We start from the raw sequence: 5790 nt of genomic DNA on the forward strand, positions 1-5790 counted from the left end.
AAAAAAAAAAAAAAAAAAAAAAATCAAAAGGCTACCTTTTTCTTCTACTGCTGTACGATTCTACTGTAATTATAAGGTAATACATATAAGTAAATAAAGAACAATTAAGGCAGTTTAAGGTTAGGAGAGAAAAGATGAATCAGGTTAAAAGAATCATTCAGGCTTTCAATGTTTTTTCTTTTGGTATTTCTGGCCTAAAATTATTACAAAACTTATCTGACAAATACTTTTACATGTGGAAGTAATTACAGGCAAGTAATATTATTCAAATATTTCCCCCCACATTCCAAACACACAAACTATGACTGGTTATACAAAATTGGGTTATATGAAATACCATCCTCTGTTGTAAAGGGCTTGAATACGATATTAAAATGTGTACATTTCTTTAGGTGCAGTGTTGCACACCTATAATCCCCATGACTGAGTCTCGAGTTCAAATTCCAAGTTCAAAGCCAATCTCAGCAATTTAGTGAGACCCTAAGCAATAGCAAGACCCTGTTTCAAAATAAAAAGGACTGGAAATGGGGTCCAGTGCTTAAGTGTCCTTGGGTCAAATCCCCACAAACATCCCCCTCCCAAAATTGTAATACAATCTAAGGGAGCCAGGTGTGGTGATAACACACCTATAATCCCAGCTACTCAGGAAGCTGAGGCAAGAGGATCTTAAATTCAAGCTCACTCTGGGCAATGTAGCAGACACCATCTCAAAATTAAAAAACAAAGAAGTTGGGGATACAGCTCAGAGGTAGAGCACTTGCCTAGAATGTTTGAGGCCAAGGATTTAATTCCCAGTACCACCTTCAATCCAGTCTAGTATCTTATATAGTACTGGATACACTAAAAATAATCGAAGGCCAGGCACAGTGGCATATACCTGTAATCCCAGCAACTCAGGAAGCTAAAGCAAAACGATATCAAATTCAAGGGCAGCCTCTGCAATTTCATGAGGCCCTACAATTTAGTGAAACCCTGTCTCAAGATAAAAAATAAAAAAGGCTGGAGATATAGCTCAGTGGTAAAACACCCCTGGGTTTAATCCCCAGCACAAAGGAGAGGAGCTGTGCCTTTTAACTTTAGCACCCTATCATCTCATTCCCCAAACAATGAACTTTTATCCTTGATGGCACTTTTTAGAATTATCTGAGAAGCTTTAAAAATGCTGTTCAGTCCCCCTTATAGTGTTTTAACTGGTCTTTAATGAGACCTGGAGAGTCATTTTTCTTAGGTCCCCACACAAACAAAGTCACACTGTATTTAAAGTGTGCCACCAAGGAAACAAACTCATCCACATACACCCCTTTATTTACACCATGTGGTCGATTAGTAAAGTATATATAATTGCTGAATTCCTGCCTGGGAAAAAAATCATTTCTAGAAAAAATTGCAAGTGACATGCTTTTTTGTTTTTGGGTTTTGGTACTGGGAACTAAACCCAGGGGTGCTTTAAGACCGAGCTACATCCCTAGCCCTTTTAATTTTGACACAGGGTCTCACTAGATTGGTGAGGTTCTCACTAAATTGCTGAGGCTGGCCTTGAACTTGCAAGCCTCCTGCCTCAACCTCCTGAATCACTGGGAGCCCAATTGGAAAACTTTAAACCTGGTCTTACTTCCTTTTAGTTCTCTAAAGTTCTAACTCATAAAAAAAATTTAATACTAAATTTCTTAAAAGCTTTAATATGGGGAAGGGAAAATACAGGGATGTCAAAATAGTAAAATGATCTTACCTCTGTTATCTAATGCATTCATGACCAATATAAACTGTCGAAAAAATTCCACATTATAGTCTGGACTACAAAGCAAAACAAAAAGATCAACAAAACCAGCCTTATATACAATCTTCACAGTATAATACAAAATTCAGAAAAGTGTAATAAAGTAACAACAGCAAAATATAACTGATGTTAAGAATATATACCATATAAAAGGGGCTTGGGCTGAGGTTCAGCCGTAGAGCACTTGCCTAGCACATGTGAGGCACTGGGTTCGATCCTCAGCACCACATAAAAATAAGTAAAATAAAGGTATTGTGTCCAACTACAACTAAATATATATATATATATATATATATTTTTTTTTTAAAAAAGAACATATACCATATAAAGTCTGACTTTTTCCAAACATAAGTAAATTAAAAGAAATTATTTCCCTCAAATTCCTATGCTTTTTGGCCAGCTACCTCGGGCATAAGAATAGTATCTCAAACTAACAGAAAGATGGCATGACCTCACTAGTCCCACCAGGCCTTCTCAGAGCAGCCAAGTGCCTGGGAACATATAAAGAACACATTCCCAGGATCTGCTTGGCCTATGGCTTCACTCCACATGGTACGAATCAGGCAGGACTCAGGCCCCTAGGGTCTCTGCTTTTAGCATGCTGGGAAAACAACACAGGATAAGAGGGTTATGGGGCTATAGGCAGGTCTGTAGACCAAACATCTAGAGGGAAAAAATAAGTTGAAGATACAAATGCCCTTATGAGAAAGCCTAAGGCTGTCTCTAATTCTAGTATCTCAAACAAAGACTATTTGTGTGTATGTGTGTTGCTGAGGACTCCTCCCAGGGCCTTGTGCATGCAAGGCAAGCACCCAACCAACTGCCCACAAACAAGGAGTATTTTTCATACCATTTACTTTTGAGCTAGACAGCAACTGTAGACAAAGGATAACTTAGGGGATGGGGATGTGACTCTGTGGTAGAACACTTGCCTAGCATGCCCAAAGCCCTAGGTTCAATCTCAGCACCACATACGAAGAAGAAAAAAAGGTAATTTGTACCCAGAGTTTCTTTGTTCCATGCCTCCCACATTAAATATTTATTTATTTATTTCATATATCATTTATATATTATCAAAATTATTGACCCACTATAATTCCCAGTGTTAAATTACCACATTAGAGTATTGATAAACAGATTATTTTGGACGGAAACCTTTTAAATTAAACAAGCAACCGTTAAAATCAATCAGAATGAAATATACTTAAACATGTCTGAATTATTATCTACAAGGAATTTTAAACATCTTATTTTAATTAGAACTGAGTGCAATGTCACACGCCTACAATCCCAGCAACGTGGGAGGCTGAGGTTGGAAGATCATCAGTTTAAAGCCAGCCTCACCAACTTGGGGAAACCCTATCTCAAGATAAAAAATAAAAAGGACTGGGGATGTAGGTCAGTGTAAAGCACTTCTGGGATCATTTCCTACTATGAAACAAGCCAACAAAAAAATATATATAAGATCTTTCCTAAGTGTCCAAGTAACTTATTTATTAACAATATTTAAATCTTATTACTTATCTAGATCATATAAACATACATAAACTGGTAAAAGAATACCACTTAACTTACATGGGCACAAACTACCAGATTTTTATTATCCTAGAAAAATCTTTTTAAAAAAACATAATGATCTGGGCACACATATCTGGGTAATAAAAATAACATGCTTAAGCTTAATTAAAAATTCACAGCAAATACAACTTCACAATATAGTAATTAGAGCATACTTCATGATGCTGTCATGGTAAGCTACAATATTAGCTTTCGGGTAAAACTGCAGTACACTTTCTTTGGCAACCTGGAAAACAAACAACAGTAAATTACTATAACATTTTTTTGAATATATATTTGAAATGTACTTCTGGCAGACACAATTCTGGTAACTCACCTACTTACCCAGTAGTCTTATTTATGTTAAACACTAACAAAATACAAAAATGTGATAAAATTTCATTAAGATTAAACTCCATCATATTTATAAAACAGGACAACCTTCTCCTATACCATAGCACATCCACTTCTGTATGAATGGTAAGCCTCAGGAAAAACATAAAATGTGAGGACAGGGTGTAAATTAGTGATAAAGTGCTCAGGTAAGTAAGTGCACATAATACCTTAGGTTCTATAAGGAAGAAAGGGAGGGAGGGAGGGAGGGAGGAAGGAAGGAATTATATACAGGGCTAGGGATGTGGCTCCGTGGTAGAGAGCTTGCCTAGCATGTGCAAGGTCCTGGGTTTAATTCTCAATACTGAAAAAAAAAAAAAAAAATGAAACGAACAAATGTGTATTGCAAAAGCCAAGTGTCAATCAAAAGAAACCTTAAATAACCATCTACACAAGTATAAATACAAACTACAATGATACACAGATGGTTGTTTTGAGTAGGGTGTAGTGGCACACGCCTGTAATCCCAGTGGTTCAGGAGGTTGAGGAAGGAGGATCTGGAGTCCAAAACCAGCCTCAACAATTTAGCAAGGCCCTAAGCAAGACCCTATAATATTGAAAAAAAAAAAAAAGCTTATTTTGAGAGGAAGACCTCACTTAATCCACTAAGTCTAAAAGGTTTAGCAAAGTATCCCTGGAGAAAGGAGCCAAAATATGAAAAAGAAAAGAAAACTGGGAATTGGACAAAAGGACTGACAGAGAGAAAAGATGCTTTAAGCATAGAAATCATGAAGATTGTAGCTTCTCTTGCTACAAAGAAGAGCCAACCTCTAGGGGGTATAGGAAAACAAGGCTATGGAAATCAGAAATTTAAATATGAAGAAGACACAACAAATCACCCCAATTACAGGATTAAGTAGAACACTTCTATTTCCTTTGTAGACCAAAAACAGAGGGCTAGTCCTCCCTTCACTTCCATCTTTTTATTCTCCACACTCAGCTTAAAGAGATAGCTTTAGGGGCTGGGATTGTGGCTCAGCAGAAGAGTGCTCACCTAGCATGTGCCAGGCCCTAGGTTTGATCCTCAGCACCACATAAAAATAAATAAAAGAAAGATATCATGTCCAACTACAACTAAAAAATAAATTAAATATTGTGTCCAACTACAACTAAAATAAATAAATAAATAAATAAGAGATAGCTTTACCCATTTTCTTCCTCTTGTAAGAAAGGCAAAAATTAAGCCATTATGGCTCGCTGTCCCATCAACATAACACCTAAAAAACTTAACTTGGGCAAAATATACCACTATGGTAACCTTACAATAAATACTTACAGAAAAAACATATTCCTTTAAGAAAATAGGTAAAAATAATAATATTCATTAATATTAATGTCACTGACAAAAATCATAAGTTGTATAATAAGCTCTAGATTATGATTTCCAACCTATTCTAATGCTCCTGAGTCAATTTCATTAAAATATTTGCAGAATTGAAAACTTGGGACTTAATGAGTTTCATAAATAAAAGATTCATCAAAGGATTATAGAAACAGTATGAGAAATAGTTACCTGTGCCTTTGATCTTCCAACATGTTTCTTTTGAAACAAAAACTGCCTGTTGAGGTTACTGACATCAATAGTGTCCAGATCAATCTACAAATGCATAAACCCCAGATAAATTACAAATATTGTGGTACGTTTGAGCAATATCACTATCTTAAGCATTTATAACCTAGAATTTTTTAATATTTGCTACATAGCAGAGAAAATGCTTTGCAGACCAATTATACCAAAACTGCTAAACTGTCAGGAACAGTGGCATACACCTGTAATCCCACTGATTCGGAAGGCTGAGGCAGAAGGATCACAAGTTCAAGACCAGCCTCAGCAACTTAGTGAGGCCCAGTCTTAAAATTCAAACAGAAAAAGGTTTGGGGATGTGGCTCAGTGGTTAAATGGCCCTCATGTCTATCCCAGGTACCTCCACCCCTGCAATGAAAAGAATGCTTTTTGTTTATTTAATCATCCTTATAAGTACTTCAGAAAATTTCTTTGAAGGCATTAAAATATATATGATTTACTGAAAATATAAAATTTAGCTTGGCATGGTGGTACATGT

The 5790-nt window shown here is 36.1% G+C and overlaps 1 long non-coding RNA gene across 1 annotated transcript; it reads right to left on the reverse strand.

The window, feature by feature from the left end:
• Nucleotides 1-6: 6 nt before the first annotated feature.
• LOC125612615 lies at nt 7-5465 on the reverse strand. Its single transcript, XR_007343091.1, has 3 exons — nt 5241-5465; nt 3511-3581; nt 7-1794 (listed from the first exon to the last, which is right to left on the reverse strand). It is a non-coding gene; the product is annotated as an uncharacterized LOC125612615 (long non-coding RNA).
• Nucleotides 5466-5790: the final 325 nt, after the last annotated feature.

This window comes from Marmota marmota, unplaced genomic scaffold (genome assembly GCF_001458135.2).
Source record: "Marmota marmota marmota unplaced genomic scaffold, marMar, whole genome shotgun sequence".
NCBI lineage: Eukaryota > Metazoa > Chordata > Mammalia > Rodentia > Sciuridae > Marmota > Marmota marmota.